Source organism: Salmo salar, chromosome 16 (assembly GCF_965601325.2).
Source record: "Salmo salar chromosome 16, fSalSal1, whole genome shotgun sequence".
Classification (NCBI taxonomy): Eukaryota; Metazoa; Chordata; class Actinopteri; order Salmoniformes; family Salmonidae; genus Salmo; species Salmo salar.
The window spans coordinates 40,376,306-40,389,189 of NC_138306.1; the positions used below are offsets into that span (position 1 = coordinate 40,376,306).

At 40.6% G+C, this 12,884-nt stretch overlaps 1 protein-coding gene across 1 annotated transcript in view; it reads right to left on the minus strand.

The window, feature by feature from the left end:
• mef2b (myocyte enhancer factor 2b) overlaps positions 1 to 5,419 on the minus strand; it is a 28,932-nt gene extending 23,513 nt beyond the window's left edge. Inside the window, exon 1 of the mRNA XM_014148753.3 lies at positions 5,136 to 5,419. The gene's annotated coding sequence lies outside the window, so the exon portion shown is untranslated. The remainder of the gene's footprint in view (positions 1 to 5,135) is intronic.
• Positions 5,420 to 12,884: the final 7,465 nt, after the last annotated feature.

The following is a 12,884-nucleotide window of genomic DNA, read 5'->3' on the forward strand; positions in this document are numbered from 1 at the left end:
GTGACATCCCTCCCACTCTGTCTGCTGGGATGCTTTTTGCAGGAGCCCAGTGGGCAGAGCTGGGAGGATTGTCAGTTGATGTGGCGCACCTGGGAAGGCTTGGCCTGCAGGCTATTAAGGGTGAGCACATCAGCCAACACTCTCTCTTCCCTGACTGGCAGGTTGGCTTCCACCACCTTTTGGGTTTTTAGTTTGTTTTCACCATACAACACCCTGCATACACTACTGATCCTACAGACATCCATAGCTTATGTTATATTTGAGTATTTTGCATTATTAGTTGAAGTATTACTTTTTACATTTAAGTCAGGCGTGGTTTATTTTTGTTGTTACGAACTATGAGCCAGGCCATAACACTGTACATGAATACACTCTATAAAAATGATGGGCTAAAAACAACCCAATTTGGGTTATTTGGTAATCCAGCACTGGTTAAATAGTGGACAGAACACAGCTTATTTTGACCCAGCTAGTTGGGTTGCGTGAATAACCCAACATGTTGGGTTGTTGGGATTACCCAAACATGGGTTAATTTAAGCATCATTTGGATATTTTTTACTCTCATGCTGGGTTGACCTAGCAGCTGTTTCTTTTTTAATGTAATCTTTAGTGTATTTTCAGGAGGTGTGGCTTGTAGGGGCGTGGCTTTCAACAAGCTCTTATTGGCAACCCATAAGAGTAAATGTAGGTTAAGTTTGCATAATACAAAGACAATTTTTCCATTTTTTTTTTTTTTACACACATTCTTCTTTAATATTTTGATTATTTATTACATATTATAATAAGATATACCACCTTATTGCATCCCAACAATGGGATTTACATAGACTTTCAGGAAGCTCATACACTTCTGTAAGCATCATTGAAACTACAAAAATGTAAATATCCAACCTTTACATGTGACAACTATGCAACAGAACAGATGAACAGGAATGAGATTTACCTTCATGGGTGGTTAAAAAGAAATGTCTGAATGCCACGCCCCTACTAAACTACGCATCTAGTCTACTGATCTGACCCGCTGGGTCATAGCTCAATAACCCAGCACCAATAACCAAGCAGTTTTTGTACAAAAGAACCCAACTAAGTGAACCAACGCCTGCAACCCAGCAGTTGGGTCAACCAAACAACCCAGCAGTTGGGTCAACCAAACAACCCAGCAGTTGGGTCAACCAAACAACCCAGCAGTTGGGTCAACCAAACAACCCAGCAGTTGGGTCAACCAAACAACCCAGCATTTTTTTTGGAGTGTAGCAGGCCTACATTTTCTTCTGCAGAAGATAGTATCGCACCTCAGATGTAAATTAAGAGAATAGAGGGAAGTGGGAGATCTGAGCTAAAGAGAAGCCAGAGATCTTTATCACATCGGGGTTTACAGAAAGTTATTTCTCTCAGATATAACTTCTCACCACAGACAACCCTCCCTCTCACACAGCCAGACAAATATAGCATTTACCTCCCCTAAACGGTGAGGACTTGGCCTTCTCAGAGTGGTTTTGAATGTTTCTCAAACCACTACAGCCAGTAAACCCTCACACGCCTAATGTCACCTAATTCTGGATAATGCAGTCCGCATGACAACTGCCGCTCAAGGTCTCAAAAAGGCTAAAAACAGCCAAGTAAGACAGCAATGTAGCTGTCAGCAAGAGTTTCCCTGTCTGTAAAATCATTGGAGTGTTGACGAGAATATACATTTGGCTGCCTTGGGAGCTAACGACCACATTTTATGGTCTTAATTTTCGATGACCCTATACATACACTTTTTGACACTCCAGAGATCCTGGTATCTACGACCAGGACCAGGCCTAGGCCTGTATCTGTGGTAGTCTACATATGATATACACTGAGTGTACAAAACATTAAGGATACTGGCTCTTTCCATGACATAGACTGACAAGGTGAAACCAGGTGAAAGCTATGATCCTTTATTGATGTCACTTGTTAAATCCACTTCAATCAGTGTAGATGAAGGAGAGGAGACAGGTTAAAGAAGGATTTGTAAGCCTTGAGACAATTGAGACATAGATTGTGTATATGTCCCATTCAGAGGGTGAATCGGCAAGACAAAAGATGTGTCTTTGAATGGGGTATGGTAGTGGGTGCCAGACGCATCGGTTTGTGTCAAGAACTGCAACGCAGCTGGATTTTTCACGCTGAACAGTTTCCTGTGTGTATCAAGAATGGTCCACCACCCAAAAGACATCCAGCCAACTTCACACAACTACGGGAAGCATGGGAGTCAAGATGAGCCAGCATCCCTGTGGAACGGTTTCGACACCTTGTAGAGTCCATGCCCCGATGAATTGAGGCTGTTCCGAGGGAATAGTGCAATAATTGCACGCATACAGGGTCTACAGCTCCTAGAGACCGAGAGCAGCTTCCTCTGACATCTTCCCAGACGCCAGACAGTGGAAACGAGACCATTACACACTAACAGAGTAGGCCTCTAACACAGTCAGGCTCTCTCTCCCAAAGACACCCTGCAGTCCCTGGAGACAAGGACAGACTAATTGCTGAGTGTCTCACTGAGACAACACAGGGTGAACACCAACAACAAACTGTTGTGTCATTACTAGTCAACGCTGTAGCACTACTTCATGAGTGGGGGACTTGTTACAGAGGCGTTACTTCTCACTAACTGAATGTTAATTCCAGTGAATGTTAAATGGGCACTTATGAACACTGATACTTACTGTATCTTTACACGACGATAACAACTGTGTCATGCACATTCCATTAAAAATAAATATGTTTCGTGCTAATGTTTACTCTTTGCAATAACCATACATTTACCCTTTTAGGCTTATAACTTTCAATAGAGAAGCATAGATTTAGGTTAAAGTATGATCCAACTACCATACAATATTAGCTGGAAATAAGCATACAAGCAGAGCATATGGCACCTGACCAGGCCAAAGCCCAACACATTTTTTCAGTATTAGTTGTTGATGCTTCTGCCAGTCATTTCAGCTCAATGGCAAGATGAGAAACCTGGTCTCAAAATAGAAGGCAGGAATCCTATTTGCATAACCCAATACATAAAGCCCCTAAGCCAAGGCAACCATGCCGACGCAAACATTTATTGACTCTACACAATTATCATCAACAAACCTCAATTATAAACATTTTAAATGTAAAAAAAATACTTGTGAGGCATGAAGTTAACACTTAATTTATTGCTGAATGTGTCACACAATAAGGCTTGCATGAAATCTGGGATAAAGACAGAAATGTAAATTATTTTATACAGTATAAATTTGTGAGACTGATTTATGGTTGAAAAATTGACATTTTACCCCATGTGTATTTAAAATCTAGTGATATAGCAGGGTCAGACAGTTCATACGCTTCGTTATATTCAATCACTCCCTGGCTGGACCTTTGCAAACCTGAGGTGTGAAAATATTTGGCTAATTTTAACAGGAGATAATTACATTTCCTGGATATTTTGGATTGAGACAGAATAGAAACACACTATGGGTAGGACAACTGATTCTTCTGGACTGGCTTTGGGATTTTTGATGACCACAGAGACCATAGTGTCATGTCAAGACTATACTGTCATGTCTCAGCTTAGAAAACGTCAGAGAGAGACAGTGAGGAACTCATGATGACTGCACAAGGGGCAACAGGTTCAAAACTGAGTGACCAAGTTTTGTGGTTTTATTATGAAACCAAGAGGTCAAAGATGCTCTCTTTCAGAATAAACATATTGCTGTCCATGGAAAAGCAACTTGACCACAAGAATAACAAACACAGAGGTTGTCAAGTCATGCAGGTTATTTTAACTGTTCAGTATGCAATAAACACATATTTGTTGCAATTGAGCATTGGAAATATTTCAGTATTTTACAGAAAACTGTTGATTCTTAAATATTCTACTTTGAATACATGTTTTTCTTTATGGATCCTAACCACATAATGTGTGCCTTTCTATTGCTGTTTGCACATTCTCTGTTGGCAATGCTTTGATGCAAGTTAAGATTTTTGCAAAGCTGAATGAGATTAAAGTGTAAGCATAAAGAAAATGCATTTAAACAGCCACTGTACCAGATTCCACTTAACATATTTGCAGCACAGAGAATCTTTCCATCAGGATAGAAAAGCCTGCCTCCCTATTGTGACAGTATAATTTACACCCACTAAGCCACTGGCATCATCTATAATAGATGAAGTGCTTACAAAAAACAGTGTATAAATGTTCTCTAGCATTTAAAAATGCACCATAACATATGCATTACTTAATAACAAAATGTTGTACATGCAATGGGAATGAAATAACACACACAATACACACCTCACCCCAAATATCCATTATTTACGCACACTATAAAGGTTATATTTGTCAGTCATTATTATGATGTGTAGATAAATTAGCTGAAAGTGTCATGTCTTGTTGGGTATACTTGGGGCATTATATGTTTCACTACTGTAAATATGCAGACATCTTGCCATCCCTTTCCTTTCATCTTCAATTCTAACACAAATATGATCTGACTGAGGTATGACTCAGTAGGATACAGCTATAGAATGAACATGTATTACTATTTATCATGCAAGCATTAGTCTAGGCCTACTTTTTCCATTACTTGTTTCATTGGATGAAATCTCACTTTTCTACTGCTTGAACACTACTATTAGCTTATTGCTAACATTTTGAAAAATCCTATATTTGATCCTATCGGGGGTTATAACTATCTATCTCTTTTCACCAAGAGGAAACCATCAATGAAAACAGACCTACTGGTGATTGCCCATTAAATGTATCAAGTGAAATACTGTGTCAAGCACAGCATAAGCAGGCACATGACAGTCTTACGTAATTATACAACTGGGCAACAGCACTATAAATACAGCTGTGAGGCCTGCGTGTGTTGTTGCTAATAATAAATAAGAATGCCAAATAATGACTGAATTGCTGACGTCATTCAAAAATACTCGGTTAATAATAGCCCTGTCCCAGAGTTAGGCATTCCTAAGTATCTATCTAAGTTACTTACATAGTAATAGCATGTGACTATGCAATAACTTACAGTATCCTCAGAATATCAAATGTATTTTAGGCAATTCGGAGAGTAACTGTGTTAAATGTTGTTTTGACAGAAGAAAACAACAAAGGTATGCGCTAAGCTCACCTATTCTTTGATGTTTCTCCAGTGTCACGTTTTTCCCTTTTTCTTTACTGTAGGCTCTGCGTTTGACCCGGTATTTACTGAGAAATACGACAGCAGAGTATATTACTAGTTTGTTTCCTGTCTCAAAATGATTCAAGAGCTCTTCGTCCTCGTTGAAGTGAATAGAATACGCAGTGCCGTGGCTCGAGGTGTCCACTTGATGCTCGAGGATGATGATTCAGGAGCGCTCCTTCCAACCGCGCGCACATCTCTGGCAGCAACAGCTGGCTGCAGCCCATTTGTAAATTACCATATATACCGCCCCCTCGGCTATGCCCATTGGCTTAGCGCTGGTACACTCATCTGCCTCCGCTAGCCAACATTTCAGTTGACGAGAGACTACAGAAGTAGGCTACAATTCAATGAAGGCTGTCACAACTGACGCCCCAAATAGTTTGTGTCAATATGACATGCTTGCTTCTTAGTTTTTATGTTATTGTTAGATGTGATATTTACCTCATACACATTACTGTACATGACGAGACATGGACATGTTATATTATAACATATGGGAATAAATTAGGAAAATGTATTATGACATTAAAGAGCGACTGGCCCTAAAAACCCAACTAATCATTTTGAAAATGGCCCATGTGGCATCAAAATGAGTCAGAAACATGTATTCTAGTGTCAAAATGTACTAAAAAGTGTAAATAGGATAATTTTGGTCATAAAGTCAGCCTCGTCTAAAACGGAGTTTGGAACATCAGTGCGTCACAAGTAGGCCTAAATTAAGGTTGGGTTTGGATTACAATTATGTCATCAAATAATGCCCCCTTTTGCCAAACTCCTCCTGCAAATCGCCTCTCAGCCCACTTCGCTTCCCTTCATTAAATGGGGCTCCGTTGTTTCATCGCCTCCAATGTGTTCAAAGGATCATGGCCGTTTTAGACTGAAAGCCCTATACGGATTGACCATGCATGCATGCTTCCAGCAGGATGCACAGCTAACTGGTGTGCATGCCCTGCCGAAGGACCAGTGGTGGAAAAAGTACCCAATTGTCATACTTGAGTAAAAGTAAAGATACCTTAATAGAAAATGACTCAAGTAAAAGTGAAAGTCACCCAGTATAAAACGACTTGAGTAAAAGTCTAAAAGTATTTGGTTTTAAATATACAAAGGTGGGTTTCATAACATGTCCAGCAATATGATTGCAATGGTTGAGCAACCTCCAAAAAGAATGTAATTCACTGTTCACTTGCTATTTTCACAGTTTGTCAGGCAAGACCTCAGAATAAAAGTGGTTCATGCGACACAAGTACCCTTGTTACACCTCCTATGTTGTTGCTAGTCCCCCTCGACTCCTATGAAAAGGATACGCCATCATGAGGCCTCTGATAGTGACCCGAGTTACTGCCCTGATGACACAGCGGCTTCATCAACAATGACAGGTAATGTGTGTTATGTGAAAAGTTGTATTCAAAAATATCTTCCTTGATAAACTAGTTGGCTAATTCCCCAGCCAAGCAGATACAACCAGTAGAGTAATTTTGGTTGTGAAGTGCTTTAGCAAAAAGCTTTGTCCTTTCTTTAGAACAAAATGCAATTTACCACTTGGCTGTCTATTATATAACCCTGTCACAGGCCCTCCCAGTCAACACCACCTCATAAGATTGCCTGCTGCAGTTGTTCGAGAGATGTCCAGTTTGCAGCCAAACATGCAGCATAGAGAAGACTAGCAAGGGGGCCCTCATCAGCATCATGCGGACATGCCTTCGCTGTGAGCATTCCAATGAATGAAACAGTCAGCCACATGTTGGCTGTATCTGGCCAGCAGCCTTCACCAGTCAGCAGCAACAGCTTTCACAGGCTCATCATTTGTACAAATACAGACGTTAACCCACTTCATTACTTTGTTGTGAAACATAATTTATGTAAACTGACATTATTTGTTGCTTATTTTCTACTTCTTAGATGCATATAATGTCCAGGGCATAACCTGGTCTGATGGAACCAGCCTGATCACTGTGTTCACCATTATATTTCACTTCCATTTTATGATATCTGAAGTGAAATAGAAAGGTGAACGCAGCAATTAGGTTGGTGATGAAGTCCAGACTGACAGACAGGCTTGATACTCATGTCTCTGAATGGAGAGCGACTTGGCACTCTACAGTCGTGGCCAAAAGTTTTGAGAATGACACAAATATACATTTTCACAAAGTCTGCTGCCTCAGTTTGTATGATGGCAATTAGCATATAGTCCAGAATGTTATGAAGAGTGATCAGATGAATTGCAATTAATTGCAAATTCCCTCTTTGCCATGCAAATGAACTAAATCCCCCCAAAACATTTAAACTGCATTTCAGCCCTGCCACAAAAGGACCAGCTGACATCATGTCAGTGATTCACTCGTTAACACAGGTGTGAGTGTTGACGAGGACAAGGCTGGAGATCACTCTGTCATGCTGATTGAGTTCAAATAACAGACTGGAAGCTTCAAAAGGAGGGTGGTGCTTGGAATCATTGTTCTTCCTCGGTCAACCATGGTTACCTGCAAGGAAACACGTGGCGTCATCATTGCTTTGCACAAAAAGGGCTTCACAGGCAAGGATATTGCTGCCAGTAAGATTGCACCTAAATCAACCATTTATCAGATCATCAAGAACTTCAAGGAGAGCGGTTCAATTGTTGTGAAGAAGGCTTCAGGGCACCCAAGAAAGTCCAGTTAGCGCCAGGACCGTCTCCTAAAGTTGATTCAGCTGCGGGATCGGGGCACCACCAGTACAGAGCTTGCTCAGGAATGGCAGCAGGCAGGTGTGAGTGCATCTGCACGCACAGTGAGGCGAATACTTTTGGAGGATGGCCTGGTGTCAAGAAGGACAGCAAAGAAGCCACTTCTCTCCAGGAAAAACATCAGGGACAGACTGATATTCTGCAAAAGGTACAGGGATTGGACTGCTGAGGACTGGGGTAAAGTTATTTTCTCTGATGAATCCTCTTTCCGATTGTTTGGGGCATCCGGAAAAAAGCTTGTCCAGAGAAGACAAGGTGAGCGCTACCATCAGTCCTGTGTCATGCCAACAGTAAAGCATCCTGAGACCATTCATGTGTGGGGTTGCTTCTCAGCCAAGGGAGTGGGCTCACTCACAATTTTGCCTAAGAACACAGCCATGAATAAAGAATGGTACCAACACATCCTCCGAGAGTAACTTCTCCCGACCATCCAGGAACAGTTTGGTGACGAACAATGCCTTTTATAGCATGATGGAGCACCTTGCCATAAGCCAAAAGTGATAACTAAGTGGTTCGGGGAACAAAACATCAATATTTTGGGTCCATGGCCAGGAAACTCCCCAGACCTTAATCCCATTGAGAACTTGTGGTCAATCCTCAAGAGACGGGTGGACAAATAAAAACCCACAAATTCTGACAAACTCCAAGCATTGATTATGCAAGAATGGGCTGCCATCAGTCAGGATGTGGCCCAGAAGTTAATTGACAGCATGCCTGGGCGGATTGCAGAGGTCTTGAAAAAGAAGGGTCAACACTGCAAATATTGACTCTTTGCATCAACTTCATGTAATTGTCAATAAAAGCCTTTGACACTTATGAAATGCTTGTAATTATACTTCAGTATTCCATAGTAACATCTGACAAAAATATTTAAAGACACTGAGGCAGCAAACTTTGTGGAAATTAATTTTTGTGTCATTCTCAAAACTTTTGGCCACGACTGTACATTAAAATGTTACTAGACACAACTTTTACTTGTATTGTCCATTTTAAATTAATGAATTGAATAGTATCAGTCAATATGAGGTGGGAGAACCCCTGTGTATTCCGTACCAGGATCAGGGAACTCCTGTTGTATACAGGACACCACACAGGAAGATGTTTACCAAGGTTTGCCAACTCTGACATGTTTGCCAAGGTAGCCTGATTACCACCAGACAAAATGCAGATAGGCACAGTATCTGTATCGGCTGGGAAACAGCTGCGGGCAAGGTTCTGACAGATGTGCTTGGCTTGGTGGTGGCAAGGACACACCCAAGAAACACCCACTTACCCCCAAGCCAACTCACGTTTTGCTTCTGTCATGGCCGCCAGCATGTCTTGAGAAGCAAGCCAAAAAACGAGGCCAAATCAGCCGGTGTAGTTCCCCTTTAAAATTGTTGTACACTTATTCCATTTTACTCAAGCTATTGATGGCCACACCAAATGATGCAATGATATGAAGCAATTTCTCTGACAAAAGTTTGGTGATGGAAGTGTGACAGAGAGATGCTAAACCTGGACACTGTAATTGATTAAGAATCTATCTATTGTACACGATATACCTAACTTTGGAAACCCTTATCACACAGGATTTAACTGTAGTCCTTTGACACTGTAATATACAGTTACGTTTCAACTTCACAACATTTTTGTATTGTAAATAATAATATTCATGATTTCACACCTTATTAAAGTTGCATATTAACAGCTTAGGCTGGTGTTGCACCAAGTAACATGCCATTTCACACAATCCATATTTTCAAGCATTGTGGTGGTGGCTGCATCATGTTATGGGTATGCTTGGAATCGTTAAGGACTGAAGAGTTTTCCCCAGAAAGACACAGCTGTAATCGCTGCCAAAGATGATTCTAACATGTATCGACTCAGAGGGTTGAATACTTATCTAATCAAGATGTATTACTGTTTTACTTTTCTTTTCTTTTTTTAAATACAAATTTTCCCAAAAAAAATGACAATTAAATACATTTTAATACCACTTTTTAACACAAGAAAATGCGGAAAACGTCAAGGGGTGTGAATACTTTTGAAGGCACCGTATGTACTGTACATATAGGTAGGGGTAAAGTGACTAGCAGCAGCGTATGTGGTGAGTGTGAAGTTGTGTTTGTGTGTGTGTGGCATCAGTGTGCATGTTATGTGTGTGTGGGCGTGTGTAGTGTGTGTACAGTATGTGTGTGTCGGGGTGTCAGTGTAAGTATGTGTGAGTGTGTGGGTAGAGTCCAGTGTTTGTATAGAGTCAGTGCAAGAGAGTTAGTGCAAAAAAGGGTCAATGAAGGTAGTCCGGGTAGCCATTTGATTAGCTATTTATCAGTCTTGTTTAAAAGTCTTATGGCTTCGGGGTAGAAGCTGTTCAGGGTTCTGTTTGCTTCCAGACTTGGTGCATTGGTACCACTTGCTGTGCAGTAGCAGAGAGAATAGTCTGTGTCTTGGGTGGCTGGGGTCTTTGACAGTTTTTTGGGCCTTCCTCTGACACCACCAGGTCTTGGATAGCAGGGAGCTCGGCATCAGTGATGTACTGTCTGGGCCGTATGCACTACCCTCTGTAGTACCTTGCGGTCGAATGCCAAGCAGTTGCCATTCCAAGCGGTGATGCAGCCAGTCAAGATGCTCTCGATGGTGCAACTATAGAACTTTTTGAAGATCTGAGGACCCATGCCAATCCTAAACAACACTGTAGGCCCGGTCTTGGTCTGTGTCGTTCATAGATATGCTACTAGTATACTTTTTGTGCCTTGTTCTGAAGAAAACATAGATAAACCACAGAGAAGACATCTATTTCTGTTCACTGTATTGGGTTTTCAAAACAACAGTTTATTGGTCGGAGATGTTCTAATGAAGGCCTACCATTGGTATGACAAGAGTTCAACTCAAGTTGGATTGTGGATAAAAATTACCTATTTTCTTTACATGAAGAAAAGTGAAATAATCCTTTCATTTTGGCTCACGCCAAATTCTAGGAGCTCCCTGTTTGCTGACTTGGCTGTGTGTCAGTAAAAAGGTAATTCAAGATGAATGATGTCAATAATACAGCCTAAGAACAGAAGGGGATAGTGGTGGATAAAATTACAAAAAATATAATAAAATGCTCCAAAGAGAGGTACACTACTGTACTTAAAACGATTTGATAGGTAACTTAGATCACCCTTTGCCTCCTGCTGTTTCTATTTAGGTTAAGTTCAATGGGTGAGTGTATAGACTGGCAATAAGAGCATCCAATATCCAATACCTCTGTCCTTAATGTCTCACTTTCTCACAATCTGCATTGAATCTCACTGCATACTTTTCCAGCTAGTATTACTTACATTGGTTGTGCTTGCTTTTGTTAGATCTACAATACATTTTCCACCGTTTTACTGATCTCACACAGCTAATCAAGGCTTATTACTCTTCAATAATCTAGCCACATCCCTTAGGCCAAACATAGTACTGTCATGGTTTATTATATATAGCATGCATTTGTCACTTCAAAGATGTCAAAAGTTAGTCCACATACTATCTTAATAGATACTGTATATTTAGAGGTAATTACTCAATCATTTATGTGAGCTACACTATTCTTGACTATTTTGGGAGGTGGCACATTGCTTTGGACACTCCTAAAAAGTATTTAAGGACAAGTGTTATTAACATCGAACAATCACAGAGACACACACACTCACACACTCACAATGATTTCCAAGGAGGCCTTTCATGATGCAAGAGTTAGCAACATCCCAGAAGGCCACTTCCACCCTGGCGATAGGCTGCATCCCTGTGTGCAGCTGGATTCACCCAATCAGTGGAGAAAACACACAAAACCATCACCTTTAAATAAAAGAGTAAACCACCTGCTAAGAATCATTGAAGCTGTGTTGACCTTTTGTCTAAAAGTTATTCATTATGGAGGTTTAGGTTCAAAGACAGGGCAGAGGAGATCTGTTATGATACATTCAGTTACATTATAAATGGAATAGTGGTCGACATCATGTGAATTAATGCATGTATAGTATGATACATCTTACACGGTTGTGCAGTAGCATACGACTTTGATGTCGTATAGTATTGCACGTCTTTATCTGAGACCAGGTTGCTTCTTGAGCTGTAACAACATAAGAGAATTATGGGGAGAATTTACATTGGCAGTTAGGGAAACTAAAGACAAAGGTTAGGAGAACTAAAAAGACAATGGTTAGATGAATTTACGTAGCAGGTTAGGTGAATTGGGTTAAGTTTAAAATCAGGGTTAGCTAAAATGCTACAGTTGTCCCTGACACCACTCAAACATGCAACCTTTGGATTGCTAGACTGTTGCGGATTTCACCCACCCATCCTCACTGACCAACCTCCCTAAACTAGACCATTAGTAGGTATCATACATCTTGGAGGTGTTCAGAAATAAGTAAAATATATTTTGCATGCCTCTGAGGCCAGACTGCAGTGTTGTGACCAAAGTATGTTTCCCCAAAAGCCTTATGAATCACATAAAGAGAGTGTATTCTAAGTCAGATGAAGGAGCCTTTGGAAAGAGTTCACATTTAGACTTATTTTTTGTTTTCCTGAAACTGCTCACTTCTGCTTTCGACAACTTCAGCGGCTGCCATTTTAGTATGTGTGGTGAGGCTGTCAAATTCAGAAATAGACTCCATGGTCAGTGTGCATATGTGAGAGCAATTCTTCGTTGTGTGTACTTTTATAGCTGCAAGCTTATCTCCATCAGAACAGCTTTAGCTGCACTACAGGTGTCCTGCTGTCTTCAAGACAGTCACATGCAGATAACATTTCCCTTGCCCCTTATTACTAGAGACCAGCATCAGTACATACACATATATAAAAGTATACCTGATTAAGCTTTGGTTTTCTTGGAACTTTTGTTGTTGTAGGGTTTTAACATGTGCTATACACTTCAGAATGGATAAAATACAACCATGTTTGTTTGCATGAAATAAAAAAGGTATTCAATTTGTATACTAGGGAGGTATCCATGTAATTAA